At 38.8% G+C, this 26,615-nt stretch overlaps 1 long non-coding RNA gene across 1 annotated transcript; it reads left to right on the forward strand.

Moving 5' to 3' along the window:
* Nucleotides 1-334: 334 nt before the first annotated feature.
* On the forward strand, nt 335-26,615 carry LOC115281464. Its single transcript, XR_003904325.1, has 3 exons — nt 335-499; nt 1,584-1,679; nt 26,365-26,615. It is a non-coding gene; the product is annotated as an uncharacterized LOC115281464 (long non-coding RNA).

Here is a 26,615-nt window from a genome sequence, read left to right on the forward strand (position 1 = left end):
AAACTTTACCATAGGTATGTATGTATAAGAAAGAACATAGTCGATAATAGGGTTGGGCACTATCTGCTGTTCAGGCACCCACTGCGGATCTTGGAAAGCAGTCCCTGTAGATAAGATTTTGCATCTTCTGTGATGGAATGTCAATTAAGATCTTGCTCCCTACTAATTGGGTTGTTTTTTATGATTAAGTTGTAAGAGTTCTTTATATCTTCTGGATACCAGTCCATTATCTGATATTACAAATATTTGCTCCCGGTTTGTGACTTTTCTTTTCATTTTCTTAGCAGGGTTCTTCAAAGAGAAGTTTTTCATTTTAATAAAATCAACTTTTTCTTTTATCGGTTTATTTCTTTGATAGTTTACGTTTTTTTGTGCCAACCTAAGAAATCTTTGCCTAACCTTCTTTGACAAGGACAATAATTCTTTACGAAACCTAGAGAAAATTTCTCCATGGCTTTAAAACTTTCCTGAAACTTACTTCTGTGCAAAAGTTTTCAAGGTAAGTCTCTCTTATAAATAAAATAAATCTTTCTAACTGAATTACTTTAGTTCACAATGTTCTTTTTCTAATGAGAATTTCTTTATGTTCATAGACCCATCTTTATATATTTTTATTATTATGCATGAGATTCATCATTGGGCACTAAAGTATTCATAGAGTTCTTTTGTCTGGTCAATCTATGAGCAGATTTTCTGTTGCAGTAAGTTATTTGATGTTCTTTGACCTGTATTGCTTTTTTTTTTTTTATTACTTACCTTTTTAAAAAAGTTTTAATTTAAATTTCAGTTGTTAACATACAGTGTAATATTAATTTCAAGTGTACAATTTATAGATTCAGCACTTACGTACATGACCCAGGGCTCATCACAAGTGCCCTCCTTAATCTCCACCCCCTATTTAACCCATCACCCACTCTCCTTCCTTCTGGTAGCCATCAGCTTGTTCTCTGTAGTTAAGAGTCTGTTTCTTGGTTTGCCTCCCTCTCTTTTTCCCCCCATGATAATTTGTTTCTTAAATTCCACATATGAGTGAAATCATATGGTATTTGTCTTTTTTTATTACTTATCTATAACTACATTAGCCTAAACTTTAATAACATACTGAAAATCACAGCCATTTCCTTTTAAAAATTTTATGTGAGAACAAAATCAACTCTACAGCAGAGAATGCTATATTTCCTGAAGTACTGATTTAATTAAAATGGTGACATTTCAGTGTTAGTAATAATTATCATTGTGTTATTAACCTCATTCTTGCTTTTCGGCTTCAGTTTTGTAAGGAGCCTTACCCTCAAGCTTCATTTTTGATATAGTATATCTCATAAAATATTTCATACCATAGGGAGCTCCGCATAGGGACAAATCACAAATAACAGAATTAGAAACCTGCCTCATTGGGCATAACACTTTGTGCACCTCTCAGTTCTTAATCTTATTATTGAGAGTATCCATAATTCTTTGACAAAAAATATTCTTTTTTATTTCTTCTCTACACAGGCAATTAATTCCTCAGTTGTATTACCAGTATGGCTCTTGGGTTTCTGTTACATCTCATTGTGCCTGTGTGTTATTTCTTACATTAGATTATAAGTTTCCTGAGAATAAGGATTGTGCTTTATTCACCTTCATTTCTCCAGTGCCCAGCATAGAACCCTCACACAGGTACTGAGGATATGAAGGTATGTATTAAATTGGCCTCTGGATTAGCGCAAACTAAAAAAATTGAAATTTTCTGTATTCATTTGTCCTTCTGAAAACAGAAGGTTCTTGGGGACCAAAAGCTGGGTTTTGTAATCAGATGTACTTGGGTTCGAATGCCAACTCTGTCACATCCTGGCTATGCTGTCTTGGAAAGATACTTTACCTTTTGTCCATAATTTTTTTTCTCATTAATAAAATGGAGGTAATGACATTCAACCTCAGGCTGTTTTGAGTGTTACATAAAATGGGTCACACAAAGTACACAGCATAGTGTTCAACACATGGCAGTTACTAGTAGTGGTAGCATCAAAATTATTTGTCTGTGTTCACATCATCACAGTATCCTGTCTGACACAAATTAAAGATACTGAGTTTTATTTTATTTTATTTTTTAAATAGTTTATTGTCAAGTTGGTTTTCATATAACACCCAGTGCTCTTCCTCACAGGTGCCCTCCTCCATCACCACCATCTCTTTTCCCCCCTTCCTCTCCCCCTTCAACCCTTGGTTTGTTTTCAGTATTCAATAGTCTCTCAAGTTTTGCATCCCTCTCTCTCCCCAACTCTCTTTTCCTCTTCCCCTCCCCCTGGTCCTCCATTAGGTTTCTCCTGTTCTCCTGTAAGACCTATGAGTGCAAACATATGGTATCAGTCCTTCTCCGCCTGACTTATTTCACCTAGCATGATACCCTTGAAGTCCATCCACTTTGCTACAAATGGCTAGATTTCATTCTTTCTCATTGCCATGTTCTCCATTGTATATATATATATACCACATCTTCTTGATCCACTCATCAGGTGATGGACATTTAGGTTCTTTCCATGATTTGGCTATTGTTGACAGTGCTGCTATGAACATTGGGTTACATGTGCCCCTATGCATCAGCACTTCTGTATCTCTTGGGTAAATCCCCAGCAGTGCTATTGCTGGGTCATAAGGGAGTTCTATGGATAGTTTTTTGAGGAGCCTCTACACTGTTTTCCAGAGCGGCTGCACCAGTTTACATTCCCACCAACAGTATAGGAGGGTGCCTGTCTCTCCACACCCTCGCCAGCATCTATGGTTTCTTGATTTGTTCACGTTAGCCACTCTGACTGGTGTGAGGTGGTATCTCAGTGTGGTTTTGATTTGTATTTCCCTGATGATGAGTGATGTTGAGCCAAAGATACTGAGTTTCAAAGGCCATCGCCAAGTTGCAATATTTGTTTTAGATAAATTTTGCTTCTTGTATCCTTTGAATTATCAAGAGTTTTGCCCACCTGTCTGGAATTTCACTCTCTGTATCTTAGAACTTATGGCATCTATTGAGGTTTGGTTAGCTTGACTTTTCTTAATGGTATGTTGTAGCTGAGTCTTATATCATCTTTAAAGATGATGACTTCCCATATGAACTGATCATACAGTGCATACCTATATTTTCTGTATACTACTCACAAATATAGGACTTTTATCTGATTTCTGCTACTTCATAGAGGTAGACTCACTACCAAATGCTGGAAAGTGGCCATAATTATTTAAAATGTTTATTAAAACATTATTACAATGTAAAACTATGCATTTTTAAGTTTTTAATTTTAATTCTAGTAGAATTAACATAAAATGTCCTATTTATTTTAGGTGTATAATATAATGATTCAACGATTTTATATGTGCTCATCATGACAAATATACTCTTAATCCCCATCACTTATTTCACCCATCCCTCCACCCACTTCCCCTCTGGTAACCATCAATTGGTTCTCTATCATAAAGGGTCTCTTTCTTGATTTCTTTTCTCTCTTTTTAACTATGCTCATTTGTTTTGTTTCTTGACTTTCATATATGAGTGAGATCACAGGGTATTTGTGTTTCTCTGAGTTATTCTGCTTAGCATTATATTCTCTAGCTCCATTAGTGTCATTGCAAATGGCAAGATTTCATTTTTTATGGCTGAGTGCCTGGGTGGCTCCATTGGGTAAGCATATGACTGTTGACTTCAGCTCAGATCATGATCCCACAGTGTGAAATTGAGCCCTATGATGGGCTCTGTGTTGACAGTATGAATCCTGCTTGGGATTCTCTTTCCCTCTCTCTCTGCCCCGTTCTGTCTCTCTCTCCAAAATAAAGAAATAAACATTTTAAAATTCTAGGTTTTAAGTGCTTCTAGTTGTAAGAACTCACAAAATTTGTCCCTTCTGGTTTTCAAAGCCAAATGTTACAGAGATTGTCTTCCTGGTGCAAGCTCCTCATTGTAAGGGTCCATTTCTATCCCCTTTTCATGTCCAGAGCATCCCTCCCTTCCTCCAGCTGACAGTCCTAGTAGACCTTTTAGGATCTCTGCCCTTTCTATCCTCTTCCATGTGGTCTCTTCTTTACGTTTAGTTGTGGAGTTTTTCTGCCAGTCTTCAGGCTGTTTTCTGGGTTATTTACACTAATGTGAGTGTCATCTAGTTGTGTCCATGAGATGAGGTGAGCCTAAGATCCTCCTACTCTGCCTACACACACATGCATACAAGATGCTCCAGCTGAATGTATGAGACCCTTCATTCATTCACTCACTCATCCTTTTCCATTTAAACATTCCATAAGCACCTACTACCTGCTAGGCACTAAGCTCAGTCCTAGTGATTCTTAGTGATATAAAAAATTGCTTCTTACAAGTGTCTTAAATCATAAAATTCTGAATTAAGTTCACCTAAAAATGTATATTTTCTAAAAAATAACAACACATCTAGTAACATTTTTACATGTAAATAACTAAAAAGGCATAGGGTATGTTTTAAAAGTTTACAAAATCAGTCTCTGGAGAGAGATGGATTTAAACTAGCTTCCCAAGAATGCAGTAGAAGCTAGCCTTCAAGAGTACCCCCAACTCCAACCAATTTCCCGTCTTCTAACCCCCCACGGATATTAAGACATTGTGTCTGTGCCATCAATTTTCAGATTTCTTGTGAACTGAAGAACTCAAGCATGGCACAGAAAATCTTCCCTAGAATAGCCTGTTACTTATAATTTCTCCAGTGTATGTTCATGCCCATCCGTAGTTTGGCTCAATAGAGTTAAATCTATATCTTGCTGCATCTGATAATTTAACACAAGGAAGCCAAGGTTCTGGGAATCACTTGGGCATTGTTTCACATGAATCTTTGTTGTTACAATCAGATGTCTTCTACACAAAACAGCCAGGTTATTTTGGCTTCAAGCAATGAAAATGAGGGTATTTCCCCTCCTTCGCTCTTATAGATTGCTTCTCTGCCTCCCTCCTCTTAGAAATTTTTTTAAACTTTTTTTTTTTTTACTTACTTTTGAGAGACAGAGAGAGACAGCATGAGGAGGGGAGGGTGACACAGAATCCGAGGCAGGCTCCAGGCTCTGAGCTAGCTGTCAGCACAGAGCCTGTGGGGCTCAAACCCAAGGGCCATGAGATCATGACCTGAGCTGAAGTCGGATGCTTAACCTACTGAGCCAGCCAGGTGCCCCACCTCCTTCCTCTTTGAAAGTTTCTATACACACTTATAAAACACCCACACCTGAGTCTTCAATTCTTCAATTTTCCTGAAGTCTTAGGCTAATGTTTCCATTAGTTTAGCTTTGCTTCTTTGAAGCAGGATAATTGATTTGCCTATATCCAGATCTATACATTATGTATTAGTAGATGAGAAATCACACACAAATGGCAGGACTTGGCAGGAGGCATCAACACAGATTAGCTCTAGCTGATCAAATAATAACCACAAGCCAGCTCTGCTCTCTGCTCAATGAGTCTCAAGAGGGAAATCACAGGAATCTTTTCTATTTTTCAGAATGCCTTTCCCTCTCTTGTACTCTTAATAAAAACATTTATTCCCTGGAAATCCTGGGGTAAAATTTAGTCTTAATCAGTAACAGTCATCACCACATTAAACATTAAAGAGGAGCGATGTGATGGGGCTGTCAGGGTTCAGAGAATAATGAAGGGAGTATTAAGCTGGTATTAAAATACCAATTAAGCACTTCTTGAGCAAAGTGTGGCATTCTGGGAAAACCAGAATGAGCTAGGTAGCTGACAGGTTGCATCTGAGAAGAAAGGTGTTTCTCTACCCACTGAATCAATGAACAGAACCTGAGAAAAAGGGGCTGCCAAAATTTTCTGACAGAGAGAAAATGTTTTCTTACTGATGGCCTGGAGGCCAGTAGTGTACATTTTTACTCAAGTCTGAATATCTGAAAAGGGTCCTTGCTCTTTTACCTGTCACTTAACAGAATCTATATGGGTGTTATTAGGCTGATTCATGGCCTCTTTTGGAACCAAAGAAAAAAGGGATGAGGGGTTTTTGAACTCACCATCATTAGAATATTTCCTTAGAACCAGAATTTTTGCTTAGTCACAGCATTACTGCTTTATTGACCCCGTGACCTCCTGTGTGGGTCTTAACCCCATCTCAATGGTGGGACGGGAGGGATGGAGTTAAGGGGCAGCTAGGGAAAGGGAATCAGAAAAGTCAGGGGCTGATCTGCATGCTAAAGTTTCCCACTGAAGTTGGTGGAGTAGGTGCCTATCTTATAGGCACTGCCAGCTACCAAGAGACCTTACAGAGTGGGAATTAGCATTCAGGGCTTAACAAGGGAATTTAGAAAAGTCCCTGGACCAACCCGGGAGACAGAACCATCTACTGGAAAACAGGGAATGTGAATCTAGCTAAAGGTAGCCTGAAGAAGCATGAAAAAGCAAATGCATTGGCCATCCAGAACAAATAATCAGGGCCCAACTTTTACCTTCAAATATCTTTAAAATTTCTTTATGTTTATTCATTTTTGACAGTCAAAGAGAGAGTAGGAATAGGGGGGAGGCAGAGAAAGAGAGGGAGACACAGAATCCAAAGCAGGCTCCAGTCTCTGAGCTGTCAGCAGAAATCCCGATGTGGGTGGGGCCCAAACCCCCAAACTGCAAGATCATGACCTGAGTTGAAGTCAGCTGCTTAACCCACTGAGCCAGGTTCCCTTAACTTCAATTATTTAAAGGACAACTAGCAGGTGCTTTTATTCTGCTCTTGGATTTGGCCTCTTTGACCCCTCTGGTGTCTTTAATTCCCCTCTCTCTGACCTCTTGGAGGTCTGGGATGCATGGTGGCTAAGTATTTAGATTTAGACACTATACAAACAAAATTCAAACCCCACCTCTGCCACTTAAAAAACTGTGTCACCTCAAAAAAATTCATTCATTTTTCAGGGCCTGTACCCGTTGGTCTGTAAAGTGGAGAAAATAGGTTCTATCTTGCAGAAGGATTATGAGGATTAAATGGTATGAGATATGTAAAGCCCCTATTACAGGCTCTGACTGGGATGAATATATATGATGCTACAGTTAGTTAGTAACCTGGCTTCTTGCCAAGTGTCAGACAGTGCTGGGCCCTAGGTCTGTGTCCTGTAGGAGCCTATTAATTTGTTGGTGTCTTTGTAGGAAGAGTCATCCCTGGCAGGTACCAGTTCCCTGGGTGTTCCTATCCCAAATTTTGGCACTCTCCAAACTGAGAGTTATTTGCCACTTTAGGGGTTATAGCATGGAGTGCCTTTAGCTCCCTAACCATCCCAACATCTGGTTTTGTCCTTGTGATATTGTGATTTATAATTATATGTAATATATATATAATCCACATATTATATGGACATATTATACATATGATATGTGGATTATATATATAGTTTTCAGCCCTGTTTCTGGCCCAGATCCTCTAGAACCCTTGAAATTTCCTAAGTGATGAGAGCCCTAAAGATGACTTTTGTTATGCTAATGAGGTGACTTTTGGACCCCATCTAGAAATGAGACTGATTGCTTGGATAAACATCCATTTATTTAGCGTTGGGATATCCATTTTCCTCCTACCAGAAGAATTCCCTTCCACAGTGGAACTGGTTGCAGAACGCCTAATGCCTTAGTGTTTTGATAATCTTATTAAAAGGTCTAAACTCCCTTCAGCACCACCTAAGCAAATTTTTAGTAGCTCTTCTCCACTATTCAATGGTTCCTTTACAATTCAGGGACTATTTTAAATATTATTCATATCATGTTGGGTGACCAAGAGTTAACTCAGGAGCTAGTGAAAAAATTCTGACATTACTTATTTTCAAACCATAGCTATTAAGGTCTAACATAGCCTTTCTGGGCATTAAGCATTTGGCTAGTGTTTCAATATCAATTGAGATGTAGGCTAATGCACTTTGAATTCAGTACAAACAGCATATTTAAATAACCAAGCACCGTTTAATATTCCCACGTGTGGGTCATAGGAAATGATGTTTCTGTCTTATTTTTTTCCACTTTAGCAAGTCACCCTCTAAGAGAGAGACCAGGATCTGTAAACACAAACACCAAGGAACTCACTTTAAAACAAATAGCTGGTTGTGACAACTCTGATCTAGGAAAAATAACTGACCTTTACTAACATACGGTTTGCTTTGCCTGAGGAGATTTGATTTTTCAATGTGATCATCTTCTTGAGTAAATTTCCTTTTTGAAAGCACTTTTTTTTTTTTTTTTTTTTTTTTTTTTTTTTACTGGTGGGGCTGACAACTCCTGCCTTGCTTCTCTTGCCCTAGTTTTTCTTTCATTGAAAATTGAAAATATCCTACTGGAAGCACTTCATGTCTGGGTCATTCCTGTTCATTCTGGTGGGGGTCAGACACGCTCTGAGAATAATGAAGACCACCTGCCAAGTTTGAGCCTACCCTTGACTAGGCATATTGGTCATAAGAGAGAGATCAATGGCAACACCACTATCTTGTTCTCACCGTTATGATTCCAAATTTTCCATTTTGTAGAATGGAAGAAGCTTCATCTGTTTTAATGCCATCATTACTTTGAAATGAAATATGTAAAGGTGAGAAAGAATTAAGATGAGATCAGAAATATCAAAGATTTGGTAATGTAAAGATGTAGGACAGCCATACAGGGTGAATACTTTTTGAATAGTGTCTTTCAAGAATTCCTTATTTACATGGGGCACTAGGTGGCTCAGTCTGTTAATCATCCCACTTTGGTTCAGGTCATGATCCTGTGGTTTATGAGTTCAAGCCCGACATTCGGCTCTCTGTTGTCAACACAGAACCCCCTTCAAATCCTTTGTCTCCCTCTCTCTCTGTCCCTCCCCCACACACTATCTCTCTCTCTCTCTCAAAAAAAAAAAAGAATTCCTCATTTACAAATCAAAGCAATATTTCCATGATGATAGGTGAAGTAGTTAGCACATTGAAAGGATATAAACTAGAGTGGAATATATTTTGCTAAAGCAGTTTGTGGGCTTGGACTGCTGGTGCCAGATACTGGCCAATGATTCCATTAGGTTGGGTCCATGTGCAGACGTCTATGGTTATCAGGTGACAGACTTTGATTTGTTTCAAGATGGGTAATGGTAAACAGTTGCTTTCTTAGAATTCCTTCTACTCTGTAACTCTCCGATTCTATTTTTCATTTAACTTCAGAGGTTGGATATAGTTGGGCTTAATTACTCTCCTTTTGAGAAAATAGGGCAGATCTCTTATGGAAAATACTTGGGTAGGGGTTCCTGAGTGGCTCAGTTGATTAAACATCCGACTCTTGATTTCACCTCAGATTATAATCTTGGGGTTCATGAGATCAAGCCCTTCTGCCAGTGCAGAGCCTTCTTAGGATTCTCTCTTCCACTTCTCTCTGCCCTTCCCTCACTTAACACTCTGTTTCTTTCTCAAAACCAATGAATAAACATTAAAGTAAAAGAAATACCTGGATAGGAGCAAATATGGAAGTTGAATAGAGAAAGTAATGTTTTACAGAATGGAATGAGATGAAGGAACAACCTGGCGTTTTGTTCATCACCTATGCCAGGTGATTTCCATTCATCATCTCATTAGTCCTCAAGCAAATCTGGAAATATTTAGGCATTTTATCAATGAGAAACAGCTCAGAGAGATTAACTCACTTCATTAAGATCCCCTTGTGAATAAATGGTAAAGATAGGACTTGAGCCACATAGTAAAACTCTAGAGCATATGCTCTGTCCACGGAAACCCATTAAATGTGGCAGACACTGCAACAAAGGAAGAAACAAAATGATGTGTGGAGGGTAGGACCTGGAGATGTGAATGCCACCATGGGCACTGGGGGAAATTTCCTGGAAGAAAGAACCATAGTAAAGCCTAGAAGATGAGTTGGACTTTGAGAGAAAGAGATGAGGGCTGGAGAGAAGTGGGAGAGAGGTAGGTTGTAGGCTGAAAAATGAGCGAATAAATGAGGTGGAGATAAATGAGTTGTTCGGAAATGGCAGAAAATTTAGTGTGACTCAAATATAGGCTGTGGGGGATCAAAAAGAGTGTGCAATGAATGATAAGGCTGAAAATGTAGGCGGAGGGCTTTAATATCCCCATGCAGTGTGTGATTAAATTCCAAGTGGCTTACACTGTAAGTGATGTGAGTTCAGAGGAGGGAAGAAGCAATGTGAGCATTTGCTCCTTGAGTCATTTTTATAGTGGAAACTCTATGCTGACAGCACGTCTCCGTGGATCCATCTTCCCAAGTGATCTTTGCAAACAGAGACCCTGGATCTGCGTGCAGCAGATTCCTTAGCAAGTTGGCTAGTAGATCAAGGAAAATTCTGTCATTCCTCAAACCAAGGCTTATTCTGCTTCGTTAGCCAGCATAGCTCCCAGAGACCCTGGAGGAGTCTGAAAGGGCTTACCCATTTGTGGGCTTATAAGGCAAAGCAGCTCAGAGGCTGTGAAAAAAGACAAGTTTGCACGCCTCTAAAGAGAAGGAGGGAAATGACAGAAAAGACAAAGTATACGTATGTGAGTGTGTACATGTATGTATGTGTCTCTGTGTTTATAGTGTGTATATATGTATGTGTACAGAGATATAAATATGCATACATATATATATATTCTTCTTGGCTAGGCCTTTTCATTTAGTTTGGTATCTCTGTTAAGGAAAGGGATGGTAAAGAAATTGACATCAGGATTCAGGTGGGGAATTTCCTCACTCAACCAGACTGTTTTCAAAGAGTAGGATAAGTAGTCTCAAATGAGTTTGCAGGGTTAGAGTTTGAGTACACAGGCAGATGTCTGTGTTGGGGGTTTTCAAGCAAGGCCAAGTAAGCAGGCAGCCAGTTTGGCAGACAAGTATGACTCATGTCTCAGAAGGAATGAAGGAATCACAGCATAAAACACAGAGATAGGTTATTATTATTATGCTATCTGGAGAGAACTTTTGTAGTCTCTGATTCAAGCTATGTGCCTCTGTGGCAGTGGGCTGGAGAAATCAGTAGACAGATATAATAGTCAGATCTAGGTTACATTAATTCATTTATTTAGCACATTTTTATTAAGCGCTTATGTTGTGCTAAGCCCTGTGTTAGAAGCTGAGGATAGACTGGAAAACAATGGGGAAAGTGTCCCTCCTGCATGAAATTTGCATTTCCTTTTGATCTGTCAATTGCATCATCTACTTAACGCTATTTACAGAAAACCTTCTGAGAGAGGTTTATTGCAGAAGTTGGCGTCCTATGGCCTGCAATCCAAATCTGGCCCAACAATAATTTTTGGGCAGCTCCAGAGCTAAACATGGGTTTTGCATGTATAAATTGTTGGGGAAAAATCAAAAGGAGAGTATGTTTTGTGATATGGGGAAAAATTATATAAGAAACAGATTGTACTCCATAAAGTTTTATTGGAACACAGTCACGCCCATTTGTTTATGTATTATCTGTGGCTGCTTTCACCCTACAATGGCAAAATTGAGTAGCTGTGACAGAGACTTTAAGGTCTGCAAAGCCTAAAACATTTACTATCTGGCCTTTTACAAGTCCCTAGTCTAAAGTCTCTGCACTTCCTTACAACACATTCTCCTTGTTCATTCTAAGCAGGCTTCTGTCTCCATCCTTCCACTGTGACTGCTCTTGTCAAACAAAACAGTATTTTCAATGTTGCCAAGATCCAAGGATTTCCTGTTCCTTGATCTTTCAACAGGCTTTATACACAGTTGACATCTCTCATCCTAGGACATCTTTTCCTCCTGGTTTCCGTGACACAACATTGTCATTTCTTTTTACTTTACTGCCCACTGTGCCACTCTCCCCCATACTCCATTCTCAGTTCAGCTGAAGGTCTAGAAAAGTCTGCTGTACTTAGATAGGCTGTACTTGCCTCCTGTGAGACATTCTAATGTTATAAACCCTCTCATGGAGCAGCTATGCCTACATCTGTCCATATGCTCCTCAGGCTTATTCCCTGCAAGTTCTGTCAACCCCTTCCTATCAGCTCTACAGAAAGGAAAATGGTGGTGCATTTTAGGATCATTGTAGCCTGTGGTTTGATGATGACATCCAGATCTCTACTCCATCTGGACTATCTGGTCTGGAGGAGTGATGGAGAGCAGAAAGTTAGGTAAGTTGTCCCCCTACAACACAATTCTCTACAATGTTGAAGTAGCCAACACATGACTGGTGAGGGTATGACATCACATAGTGTGGATGTTATGTTGATTCCTTCCTATGTGATTTTTCCTTAGCAAAGTGAACCAGAATAGAAGGCATTATAACCTTCAGTAGGAAAGTAAAAAGACATTCTGTTGTCTGAGGCACAGACAGAAGCCTACTTTGCCCTATGCGAAGCAAATGAAACATCAGTATGTCTATTGGAATGTCCCTCCCCAGCGTGAGGTTCTCCAAGCCTTGGGCGCATTGCCCTTCTTTCTATGTGCACATGTGCAGCCTAGTTCCATGTGCATTTTCTCATACCAGCAAGCACATTTTCACTGTTGAGGTGGAGAATATTTTAGTGTCTCCTGGAGTATTCTCCAACCCTGCTGAGTGGCATGTTTGGGTTCTCTAACTAATCTCCTGAGTTTCCAAGTATTCGTACCAAAAGTGCTCAAGTTACAGTTACGTATGTCTTGAGTGCTTTGCCTTATCCACATTCTGCATAAACCTTGTTATTTTTTTAAGTTTACTTATTTATTTATTTTGAGAGAGAAAGAGAGCATGAGCGGGGAGGGGCAGAGACAGAGGGAGAGAGAGAGAATCCCAAGCGGGCTCCAAGCTGTCAGTGCAGAACCCAATGCAGGAATTGAACCCACAAACCATGAGATCATGACTTGAGCCCAAACCAAGAATTGGATGCTTAACCGACTGAGCCACCCAGACACCCCTAAACATTGTTAGTTTTGAATCTAATTTTCTAAAGCTCTAGGTTGTTAGGAATGCATATGTCATATCACAATTGCCTGTACTGTGTCCTGGGCAGATTTGCTGATGTTATAAAACTAGAGTCTTGGGTCTTGGGGTATAAGTGAAGCTGTTTTTTTCACCCCTATGAGGCCCCCACACCAGCTAGTATATCAATTAAATGACATATTGATTTATTAATCTACCTCTTAAAATCGGTTAGGGAGTGCTAGAACTTTGGAACATAACTATCTTGGGTTGATAAACAGGAGTGCTTTTAATGGAAGAGCTGAGAGGTAGTCTCTAGATCCCTGTGGCCCACTCCCTGCCTCTGAGGCCCTGGGTGAAGAGCTAACTCTGAACACCAGGCACCCTCTTGGATTCTTGCAGCTAAGGAGCAGCCTCCTCGGCCTGTCTGTGAGATTGCCCCTGATTATATTCTCAAGCCAGAGCCCTCAGGATGAGCTGCGGGATTTGTCCTTTATTTGGTTGCCTTCTCTGGGGACAAACAAGTCATTTTGAGCTTTTTTGTTTTCCTGTTCAGCTTGGTTATTTCATTTAGGAGGATTTTCTGCAGTTAATACCTCTCTCTTCTGCCATTCTTGGGAGCGGGTGCCCCTTCACCCTGCAATGCACCCATGGAAGACAGTTGCTGTCACGGCACCAAAAAATATGCTAAATGGGTTATAGCCTCTTGGGATCTGGCAGAGGATGACTCTCTTTGTTTTCTAACCCATGATGCTGGGAATTGAAGATTCTCTGTGAAATCATGTTACTCTGAAAACACATTCAGTCGATTTCAGTCACTCATGGCACATGTGGTGATGTAGTTGTACAAAGCAGGAAGGATTAATAATCTGTAGGGTTTGAGGGAGAAAGGGAAGAAGATAAGGCCCAGAGACATATCTCAGGTTGTGATATTGAGTGAGTGAGTGGCTTCACTCTGAGGTTTATTCTAGAAGAATCCTTAAAGGATCATGTTAAAAAATTATTTTTTCCTTAAGAAAGAAAGCTTTAAGAAGTATTGGGTCCACAGTATATCTCAATAATAAGAAATGTTATAAATATATGGTCTTTGAAATGTTTGAAAATGCTCAAAATGAACACCATTCCTGATTTGTTATACCAGAGATTCTATATGCTCTGGGTACATTACATTATTCAATAGATCACGTAAACTCTTTAACACATTTAAGAGTATATGTCAGTGTGGTTTTGATTTGTATTTCCCTTATGATGAGTGATGCTGAGCATTGTTTCATGTGCCTGTTTATGATAATATCATTATTCACAGTTTCTAAAAGCTTTCAGTTAATCTTTTTAAAAATAGTCAGACATTAATTAGTAATTCATCATACTGGAGGGACAGCATTGTTCCGAAAGGGGCTATGAATAGGGAATGGGGAAATGACAATGATAGTATCGTATCGTCAAATGAAGATGATAGGGATTTGTTTCAATTAGATAGAAACACAGACATTGTGCCATGTCATTGGGAACAGTGATCTCAAGTTGAGAATATTGCAGGCAGGATGTGGGTCCTGGGGTTCTGTCTTTCCCTTCTTTTTGATAACTTCCTTGACCAGCCTCCCTGACCTCCCTTCTCCAGCCTGCACGGCATCTTCCTTCATATGTATTTTATTCAGAAGCCATATAAAACTCTCATGATGCAGGAAACTAGCTATGCTATTTTATGTCTGTGATCTTGGAATGCCTTTTGCTTCCAATGCATTTCCTAGAATGCCCTTTATCGACTTTTTAAAAAAAGTTATTTATTTTTTTTAGAGCGAGAGAGAGTGAGAGAGTTCATGTGACTTGGAGGGCAGAGGGAGAGGGAGAATCTGTTTTTTAAAATGTTTGTTTATTTTTGAAAGAGAGAGAGAGATTGGGGGAGGGGCAGATACACACACACACACACACACACACACACACACACACACACACACACAGAACCGGAAGCAGGCTCCAGCCCGACAATACAGGGCTCAAACTCATGAATCATGAGATCATGACCTGAGCTGAAGTCAGATGCTTAACTGACTGAGCCACCCCGGAGAGAGAGACTCTTAAGCAGGTTCCATGCTCATTGTGGAGCCTAACATGGGGCTTGATCCCATGACTCTGGGATCATGACCTGAGTCAAAATCAAGAGTCAGATGCTCAACTGACTGAGTTATCCAGGTGCCCCCTGGAATTCCCTTTAGTCCCTTGATGTCTCTGGAGAATTCCTTCCACATGTTCAGGCTTCAGTTCCACAGTCATCCTTGCGGTGAAGCCTTTTCCCATCCCCATCCTCCTACCTTTCCATTCTCTGCCTCCTGCCATGAAGCTATGGTTGCCTCTTTTGTGTCACCCCAAGACCTTGTAAACATGACATGATAGTAATTAGCAAGCAATATTGTATTTATATGTTTGCCTTTCCTCATTACAGGACTATGCATTTCTTGGGGGCAGGGGTTCTATTTAGTTTAATTTTCTTTTTTTAAAAACGTTCTTTAAACATTTATTCATTTTTGAGAAAGAGATAGAGTGCAAGTGGGGGAGGGGCAGAGAGCAAGGGAGACAGAATCTGAAGCAGGCTCCAGGCTCTGAGCTGTCGGGCATAGATCCCGATGCAGGGCTTGAACCCATGAGCAGTGAGATCATGACCTGAGCTGAAGTTGGACGCTTAACTGACTGAGCCACTCAGGCGCCCCTTTAACTTAATTTTCTTAGTGCCCAGGATAATATCCAACATAGAGCAGGCACTCTGAAAATAGAGAATATTATGCTGATTAAGGAATTAGAACAATTTTATGAAATGATACATGTTTACTGAAATGCTCTATTTCCTGCTCTGTGCCGGTGCTATGAAGAATACAAAAGCAATTATTTCTCTCCTCTTGGGGACTTTATGGTTTAACCTGAAAGACAAGGCTGACACCCTAGAAACAATTAGGCATTGTTTGCCAAAAAGCATGCTGCAGCACAATAATTGTGGGGAAGCAACCTTAGAAAGAGTTCTGTGGTCAATTAAATTTGAAATGTTGCGTATTATACCCTCCTTCAGAGATTTCAATGTCCTTACACTCAGGAAAATCTCTGAGAAATCTTGTAATGAAGAAGCTTGTGTAAATTCCAAATCTCACGTGACCAGGAACCTTCTGTTTTTGTGGGTAACACCTATTAACATCCTGTGGGTCTGAGGAACAGACTTAGAGAACAGAAATAAATATTAAATTTCATAGATATAATATGTGCAAAGTGGTGCAAAGAAAGAGATGTCATTGTGGATTTAAATAGATAGGAAAATATCCTAGTATGAATTTAGCTTTGGGGAATTAAATTAGGAATATTTTATGGTCTGGATTCTTCATGCTGCTTTTATTTTTCTGTTCCAAATAGTGAAAATAGTTGTCCTTCCTATTACCTGGGCAAGGTTGGATGAGTTCTGCTGACAGCAGTAGAGACCCCTCATGTGACAAACAAGTGTCCCATATACTCTATTTCCATTATTTCATTGCAACTCTAGGAGTCAAAGACATCATGAACTCTATTTCATAGATGAAAAACCTTTGGGTGGAAAGTAAATGTGACTTTACTATAATTACAAAGCTTGTGAGTGGCAGAGCCAGGACTCAAAATCAGGTCTGATACCAAAACTTGGACATTTAACCATTAGTCTATGTATTATAGTGTATTCCCCTCAAAATTGGGAGATTCCCAGGGAAGAAGCAACATGAAAAGTTTAGAGCCCACTGGTATTTCCTTCTTTTGCTAAGTGAGTTTGATAGTTAATTTTATGTGTCAACTTGGCTGGGCCACAGTGCCAAGATATTTGGTCATGTTTCTGTGATGCTCTTTTTAGATGAGATTTACATTTGAATCCATGGACTCTGAGTAAAGCAGATTGACCTCTATAATATGGGTAAGTCTCAACTAATCAGGTGAAGTCCAGAGCTGAACAAAAGACTGACTTCCCATGAACAAGAATAAATTCTGTCAGCAGATGGAATTTGGATTTGAACTGCAGCTTGGGCTCTTCCTGGGCCTCCAGTTTGTCCACCCAGCAGATTTTGGACTTGCCCACATCCATAATTGTATGCTAATTCCTTAACTCACTCACACACACACACACACACACACACACACACACACACTATTAGGTCTATTTCTCTAGAGAACCCTATATATTGAGGAAAGGACATCCATACAAATGCCATCTGGGGTTCCCAGGTCCCAGTCTTAATGGAGCTAGCCTAAAGGAGAGAGAAGACACTGTTTCTTTAAGTGGATAGGTGTGTAGCAAATGTAGTTCTAGAGGTCATGGCTTACATTCCTATGCACTAGGCCATTCAAGTGGCCACAGCAGCCAGAAAGTAGCTCTCTCTTGAACTTCATATAGACTCATCTACTTTCCTTGATATTTTGGTTTCTTTTATGATAGAGATATTGCCACATAATTTCTTGACCCACTTTTGGTGAGTGTCAGAAATGTCAGGAGTATATTCACCATTTATACATAGTAAACTAGTAGTTTTGAGCCAAGGCTTAACATGGTCAGTGTGGGTTCTAATTTTAGCTCTGTCACTTCTGACAATGTGACTCTGGAAAGTTTGGGCACTATTTGTCTTAGTTTTTTCATCTGTAAAGCAAGGAAAATAAGAGGATCTACCCCATAGGGTTCTGTGAAGATTAATAGAAACAGTAAGGTCCCCTAAAACTTACACAAGCTAATCTCTCAGATGCTGGTGATTTTAATAATAATTATTTTATTTTATCAGGAATTGGTTTTCCAGTTATGCTAGGCAGTCTTTTCAAAGCTCTTAGATTTACTGACCCTATACCCTCATTAATATAATTTCCCATTTGGAGTTGACTTGAGAGCAATTTACACATCTTTAAATACATTCAGTATTTTGGGGTGCCTGGGTGGATCGGCTGGTTAAGTGTCCAACTCTTGATTTTGGCTCAGGTCATGACCTCACAGCTGTGAGATCTCACAGCCTGTCCCCCACTTGCACTTGTTTTCTCTCTCTCTGTCTCTCTCAAAATAGGTAGACATGAATAAATAAGTAAATAAATTCAGTATTTTACTTGTTGGATAAATGGGTATGTATTATGATTCCTACTCTCAAGAGGTTTGAAATCTATTAAACCAGTAAGGACAACTCCTAAGACTCCTTAGTTTCTAAAGAGTTTAGGTCTTAGCTTCAAAGGCTCACAAGGTTTCTTACTTTCAAAAAGATCTACACTATTCAAAAGGCCAAAAAGGACACTATAGAATAATAAAGGGGACAACCCAACAGAGGATATAATAATTATAATATTTATGCACCCAACATGAAGCACCCAAATACATAAGATAGTTAATAACAAACATAAAGGAATTAATTGATGGTAATACAGTAATAGTAGAGGATTAAAAAATTTTTTTTCAAGTTTATATATTTATTTTGAGAGAGAGAGAGAGAGCAAGCGAGCGAGCAGGGGAGGGGCAGAGAAAGAGGGAGAGAGAGAACCATAGACAGGCTCTGCACTGTCAGCACAGAGCCCAATGTAGGGCTCAAACTCATAAACTGTGAGATCATGACCTGAGCCAAAAGAAAGAGTCAAACACTTAACCAACTGAGCCACCCAGGTGTCCCAGGGACGTTAACACCCCACTTACATCAACGGACAGATCATCAAAATAGAAAATCAACAAGGAAATAGTGGCTTTGAATGATGCACTAGATTAGATGGCTTTAACATATATTCAGAACATTCCATCCTGAAATAGCAGAATACACATTCTTTTCAAGTGCACATGGAACATTATCCAGAATCGACCACGTATTAGGCCACAAAACAAAACTCAACAAATTAAAAAAAAAAAAAACTGAAGTCATCCATCTTTCCTGATGACAATGCTATGAACTAGAAGTCAGCCATAAGAAAAATTATGGAAAGAGCACAAAAAACACAGAGGTTTTACAAATAGCGTGCTGCTAGGGGTACTGGGTAGCTCAGTCAGTTAAGTGTCTGACTTGGTTTTGGCTCAGGTCATGATCTAGTGTTTCATGGGTTTGAGCCCTGCTAGTACAGAGCCTCTTGGGATTCTCCCTCTCTCATGTCTTTCCCTTCCCTGCTTGCATGCTTGTGCTCTTTCTCTCTTTCTCTCCCAAAATAAATTTTAAAATATACCATGCTACTAAACAATGAAGAGTTAACCAAGAAATCAAAGGAGAAATTTAAAAATTACATGGAAACATGAAAATGAAAACACATTGGTTCAAAATCTTAGAGATGCAGCAAACATGGTTCTAAGAGGGAAGTTTACAGCAATATAGGCCAACCTCAAGAAGTAAGAAAACTTATACCTTATACCTAAAGGAGCTAAAAAAAGAAGAAATAAAACTCAAAACAAGAAAAAAGAAGGAAATAATAAAGGTGAGAACAGAAAAAATGATACAAATATATACATTTATACTATATATATACAGAAAAAATGATACAAATATATACATTTATACTATATATAGACAATATATAAATTGTATATAAATATATACTATATATATATTTGTACAAACAGTTCAATGAAACAGGAGCTGGTTCTTTGAAAAGATAGGCAAAATTGATCAAACTCTACTTAGACCTATAAAAAACACCAAAAACTGAAAATCAAAAAACAAACAAAACCAAAAAAATTTCACAAAAAAATAAACAAAGAACAGAGAGAGAGAGAAAGTCCAAATAAACAAAATCACTAATGAAAAAGGAGAAATAACAACCAACACCACAAAAATATGTACAATTATAGCAGAATGTTATGAAAACCTACATACTAACAAATTGGACAACCTAGAAGAAACAGATACATTTCTAGAAACATATAAACTACCAAAACGGAATCAGGAAGAAATAGAAAATTTGAACAGATCAATTACCATCAATGAAATTGAATCAGTAATCAAAAAACTCCTAAAAAACAAAAGTTTAGGACCAAATGGTTTCATGGGTGAATTCCACCAAATATTTAAAGTGTTAATATCTGTTCTTTTCGAACTATTCAAAAAATAGAAGGGAAGAGAAAATTTCCACATTCATTTTATGAGGCCATTATCACCCTGATACCAAAACCAGATAAAGATACCACTAAAAAAGAGAACTACAGGCCAATATCTCTCATGAATATGGATACAAAAATCCTCAACAAAATATTAAGAAACCGAATCCAACAATACATTAAAGAAATTATACACTACAATCAAATGGGATTTCTTCCAAGGATGCCAAGGTGGTTCAATATTTGCAAAAGAATCAATGTGATATGTCACATCAATAAAAAAAAGAACAAAAAACATCTGATCATTTCAATAGATGCAAAGAAAGCATGTGACAAAGTACAACATCCATTCATGACAAAAAGCCTCTGCAAAGTAGGTCTAGAGGGAATATGCCTCAGCAAAATAAAAGTCTTGTATGAAAAACCCACAGCCAACATCATACTCAATGGTGAAAAACAGAGCTTCTCCCCTAATGAACAAGACAAAGATGTCTACTCTCTCACCACTTTTATTCAACATGCACTGGAAGTCTAGTCACAACAATCAGACAACATAAAAGAAATAAAAGGCATCCAAATTGGTAAGAGAGGTAGGTAAAACTTTCACTATTTGCAGGTGACATGATGCTACATATAGAAAATCTAAAAGATTCCACCTAAAAGCTACTAGAACTGATAAATGAATTCAGTAAAGTTGCTGGAACAAAATCAATTCATAGAAATCCTTTGCATTTCTATACACTAATAATGAAGCAGCAGGAAGAGAAATTAAGAAAACAACCTCTTTTAAAACTGCACCAAAACCAATGAATTATCTAGGAATAAGCTTAACCAAGGAGGTGAAAAACCTGGACTCTGAAAACTATAGAACACTATGAGAGAAATTCAAGTTGATGCAGAGAAATGGAAAGACATTCTGTGCTCATGGGTTGGAAGAAGAAATTTTGTTAAAATGTCCATACTACCCAAAGCAATCTATATATTTAATGTAATCACTATTAAAATACTAATAGTGTTTTCACAGAACTAGAACAAACAATCCTATAATAAAAGGAAATAAAAAGAAACAATCCTATAATAAGAGGAAATAAAAGGGAAAAGTTCACATAATTATAACAAAGAATCCTATGGAACCAGAAAAGACCTCAAATAGCTAAAGCGCTCTTGAAAAAGAAAAACCAAACTGGAGGTATGATTATTCCAGACTTAAAGTTATATTACAAAGCAGTAGCAATTAAAAGAGTATGGTACTGATACAAAAATAAACATGCAGAGCATAGAAATCCCAGAAATAAACCTACAGTTATATGGTCAAGTAATCTTTAACAAAGCAGGAAAGAATATACAATGAGAAAAAAAGGTAGTCTCTTCAATAAATGATGATGGGAAAACCTTACCACTTTCCTTCATCTGGGACCATTTCTCTCACTATATGTAAGACCTGAAACCATAAAAATCCTAGAAGACAGCACAGGCAGTAATGTCTGACATCAGGTGTAGAAATATTTTTCTAGATATGTCTCCTGAGGCCAGGGAAATAGAAGAAAAAATAAATTATTGGGACTACATCAAAATAAAAGCTTCTGCAAGGGAAGGAAATGATCAGCAAAATTAAAAGCCAATCTACTGAACAGGAGAAAATATTTACAAATGATGTATCTGATAAAGGGTAAATATCCAAATATATAAAGAACTAATATAATGCAATACTTTGAAAAACCAAAGAACTCTTTTAAAAATGGGCAGAAGACATGAAAGATCATTTCTCCAAAGACCTACAGATGGCCAACAGACACATGAAAAGATGCTCAACATCTTTCATCATCAGGGAAATGCAACTAAAAACCACATGAGATACCACCTCATACCTATCAGAATAACTAAAATCAACAACACAAGAAATAAAAAGGGTTGGCAACGATGTAGAGAAAAAGGAACCTTCATGCACTGTTGGTTAAGAATGTAAACTGGTGTAGCCGCTGTGGAAAATAGTATGGAGGTTTCTCAAAAAATTTGAAATAGAACCTCCCTATGATCCAGCAGTCATAATACTGAGCATTTATCCAAAAAATACAGAAGCATGAATTCAAAGCCATACATGAACCCCAATGTTTATATCAGCATTATTTATAATAGGCTAACTATGGAAGCAGCCCAAGTATCCAATAGCTGAATGGAAAAAGAAGACGTGATATATATATGTATATATATTATTCAACCATAAAAAAGAATGAAATCTTGCCATTTCTAACTACATGGATGGAGCTATCAAGTATAATGCTAAGTGAACTAAGAAAAAGACAAATTCCATATGATCTCACTCATGTGGAATTTAAGAAACAAAGGAGCAAAGGAAAAAAGAGAGCTAGACAAATCAGGAAACAGATTCTTAAATATAGAGAACAAATTGATGGTTAGAGGGGGAAGGTGGGCTGGGGGTTCGGGATTAAAGTGTATACTTACGATGAAAAAATATTGAAATTGAAAAAACTAACTGTTCATCCTAAAAACAAGTTGAAGATTTACCTTGTTTTATCCCTTTCCTTTACCCCTTATCTTTCATCACCAACAAAAATTTCATTAATCTCATCTCTTGTATATATGTTCTGAACCTGTCTCCCTTTACATTACCACCACTAAAACCTGTGGAATTCAAGCTTCATTTAAACATTATGTGTTTCTTTTTCCCAGTTTTACTGAAAAAGGAACACCTAAAATAATCCAGTATTGAGAGAAGGTGCTGTAGAAATTTTGTTTATACAGATAAGTTGCTGTTCATGAAAGGCTTTTCTGTTTGATAAACTCAAATTAAAGAAAAGCTTTGATTCTCTAATTAATCAAGCTGAAGGTGCATTCCAAGAAAACTAAATTAAACTATGTTTTTATTCCTGTCCCTAGTGGTAGACTTCCTCTTTTGAGATGTTCTTTCATCTCCTATAAAGACACGTTTTATCATCAAATTCTTTTTATCCAAGTTTGCCTTTAAGCACTTGCACTGTAACCTTTGATCTCTCTTCTTAAAAGGTGGTGGAATGATGAAAGATTGAATGGTGCTGAATTCCAACATGCATGCCTGCTTTTCTGGGTTTACGTTTCATATGGCATTATCAACGTACTTTTTGCTTCCTTTCGTTTTTTCCCCAACACACATGTCATCTGCAAAGCTTTCTTAGCAAATGGGAAAGTAGTTTCATCTCTGCTTCTTCCAGCATCCATCAGCTTTAGAATAAAGAATTGATTATGATGGGGCACCTAGGTGGCTCAGTCGGTTAAGCGTCCGACTTCAGCTCAGGTCATGATCTCATGGTTCATGGGTTTGAGCCCTGCGTTGGGCTCTGTGCTGACAGCTCGGAGCCTGGAGCCTGCTTCGGATTCTGTGTCTCCCTCTTTTGCTGCCCCTCCTCCCTCCCTCCCTCTCTCTCTCTCTCTCTCTCTCTCTCTCTCAGAAATAAACATTAAAAAAAAAGAATTGACTATGATGTTTCTGATTCAAAACCAATGTGGCCTATTTTCCCCACACACCCTAATCTACATCTCCTTCATTACTCATCTGGATTACACTATTGCCACCTAAGCAGCATCTCTGCCTCACTCTTGATTAGTTCTTACCCAATTTTCACCCACTTTGATATAAAAATGTCCAAGTGATATTTTTAAAACTTGCATGATGCTGACTATAGCTGAAAATTCTCCAGTCTTCCTACCAATTCCAATGGGTTTGGGCCCCTTCCAGTCCCGGGTCTCTAGACTCTAGCCACACTGGCCTCCTGATTCTTGGACTATCCTAAGGTCATTTGTACCTTAGGATTTTGGAGCCTAGTCTGTTTTTTATTTGTCTCCTTCTCATCTTTCATGTCTTATCTCATATGTGGCTTCTTCAGAGGGGCCTTTCCCGACGACCTACACAAAACGTGTCCATCCCAGTGCTAACTGCTATCACCTCACCCTGTTTTATTTCCATAATGGCATTTACATCAATCTGAAATCAGCTAGTATATTTATTTGATTTTATGGCTTATTCTTTCTGGGAAACCAGAAAGATTATAAATTTTTGAGGGCTATTACCTGTCTTGCCAACGGTATCCTGAGCATAAAATAGTCCCTGGAACATAGCAGTTGTTCAACAAATAATTGTTGAAAGAATAATTAGCTACCTAGGCATGTTTCCTAATTATATTCCTGTCATAAACATATGTGTCCCTCTTGATTGGAGACTTTGACCCTAATTATAGATTCATCTGAATGTACCAAAACAAATGATGCCTGCTATTCCTCAGGTGCTCATATTTTCATGGAGGGGCTTGAATTAATCTTAAGCCTGGGCTGCTATCATGTGTAAGTCTATACTATAGTATACTATACTGGTGAATGAGTCTGGCAGTATCATATCTTGGACATCATAGGAAATGCCCAAATGATGAGAGGGCCCAGCATGGATGTCACTGACTGGAGACCATACATATGTAGGCACCTGAAAAATCAGGGATGTGTCCTTACTTTCTATCTCTCCCCCTTTCATCAGCCACATCTAAAACTTTCCTTAAACATTCTTCAGCACAATCTATTCTTCAGGATATGGACGTTTCTAGTCCAGGAGAACAAAGGCAACAACAAGTGGCAGATTCTGTCCGGTGGTTCTCCCTAGGGTAGCTGGAATTTAATTTCATTGAAGTGGATGACTTCTTAGGGAGGGTGAGCTGAGCTATTAATTCATGGGAAGGAAAAGAGGAGGTTAAATGTGGGGCTGTCAATCTGAGCAATGCCCTTGTAAGACAGATGATACCATCTTCCCTTTTCAATAGCCTTCCTGGCATTTAATTTGCATGAGTTGTGAGATAACAGCTCTGTCTCATTTGCAAATCTGGAAACATAAGCGACAGACATTGAGGCTTCCAGCAGTAAATCCAGAAAGTGCAGCAAGGTTAACTCTTCTCATTAAGAGACAGAATGATGTGCTGGTCACCTCCTGGATAGAAAAGAAAGACCTGTAGGATTATAGGAATATCAACTTCAGTAAATACTGTTACACCCCCTGAAATAACACAGTCAGGTAAAGAAATTGAGTGTTTCCAAATTGAGGGTGTCTGCAGAAAACCACTCCTTAATGAATGAATACAATTCTTATCAAGCAAAAGAGCAATCAGCAGGGTTGACAGTCATGGCTTCATGATATTTTTGAAATAGTTACCACATTTTTTTCATACTTTCTTTTCCTCATTTGGATTGCTAGATCTGTGGTGTTCATTCATATATTACACATTTAAGCAATAAAAGCCCATTTCCATAAAAAAGGAAGCCAAGCAAAACATGATTTTTCACAAAGGAACAATAGAGTTGGAACAATACAGGATGAGTCAGAGCCAGGAATCAGGCCAGGAGACCAGATAGGGATTCCACAGGTTGGAAGGTAGAAACAAGTCTGAGGAGAAGCGATGTGGTGTGTGCTTAGATTTTATAGGTCCTTGAAAAAGCAGAGGTTGGCGGGGGTATCCGCACATTGACCTACCCCTTTCGGCTAACTGGGAGTAGGGAAGGCAATAAAAAATGACAGGTGTGTCTGAAGATGCTGTGTGCTGCCTCCAGAATAGAATCTCAGAGAGGTGATAAGACCCAAGAGAGGACATGGGCAGATGGGACTTTAGAAAGCTCACAGTTTCTACCACTCAACCTGTCACTGGAACAGTAAAGTCATATGATGTGTCTATGAGCACAGAGGTAGTTGAGGCTCAGACAGTTTCATGAATCGCCTGCAACCCTACATAGGTTGGAGTCCATTGAATTACTCTCTTGCATAGAAAAATACATTGAAGTAGGGGAGATAAAGTTGAACCCCAGGAGACTTGGTAAAGAATGAGAAGTCGCTCAGTGATCTGGTAGATTGATGACCAAAACCAGAAGGGAGGGAGGCACCCTTTGGGGGAACAGAGAGTGACATTGGGACTCAATGTAGTAGAGGAATTTGGTGCTTCCCTTGTGTTCCCTCCTGACCTATCACTGTGGTGCAGGTCTTGACAGCAGCCTCTCAACTGCTATAGGGATTTCCCTGGTTCTGGAGCCTGTTCTGCTTTTGTGTCAGGCAGTTCTGTGGTGCTGCAGAATCAGTGTCACCTCTACCCCTCGCATCTGACTTCGACTCAGCATGATCTTGGGGTTCATGAATTCGAGCCCTGTATGGGGCCCTGCACTGACAGCATGGAGCCCAACTTTGATCTCTTTCCCTCTCTCTCTGTCCCTCCCTTGCTCTCTCTCAGAAATAAACATTTAAAATAAATAAAATGAGATCAAATTTTATCACCTGATTGAATGATTATGAAAAATAGAGTTTTATTTCAGTTATAGAAAAAAAGGAACGTTATATATGTCTGTACACTTGAATTTTGGCCAGAGAGGCTTACATATTCATTTGTGTACTGATTTGTTTGCATCACTGCCATATTGTCAACCTCTGCTTTATTCCCTGCCTTTGTTTCCTTGGGTTTCCAGTGAGTACATACACTGAAATACCACTGAAGACTGAGGCCTTCTGCAGTTCCTGAAAACCTTTCCAGAGCCAATCCTGAAGCAAATTCGAAGGCTCAGTCATCTCCACATCTGGAATGGTTAACCTCACATAGGATCCCTGGATGACTATTAAAAACTTTGAGTTGGTTGCTGTATATATTTTCTAGAACTTTCCATTCCTGGTTACACACTCTCCACCTGTCAGCTGGTGCTGACTATAGAAGTGACTTATG

The sequence above is a fragment of the Suricata suricatta genome, chromosome 17, assembly GCF_006229205.1.
Source record: "Suricata suricatta isolate VVHF042 chromosome 17, meerkat_22Aug2017_6uvM2_HiC, whole genome shotgun sequence".
Taxonomy (NCBI): domain Eukaryota; kingdom Metazoa; phylum Chordata; class Mammalia; order Carnivora; family Herpestidae; genus Suricata; species Suricata suricatta.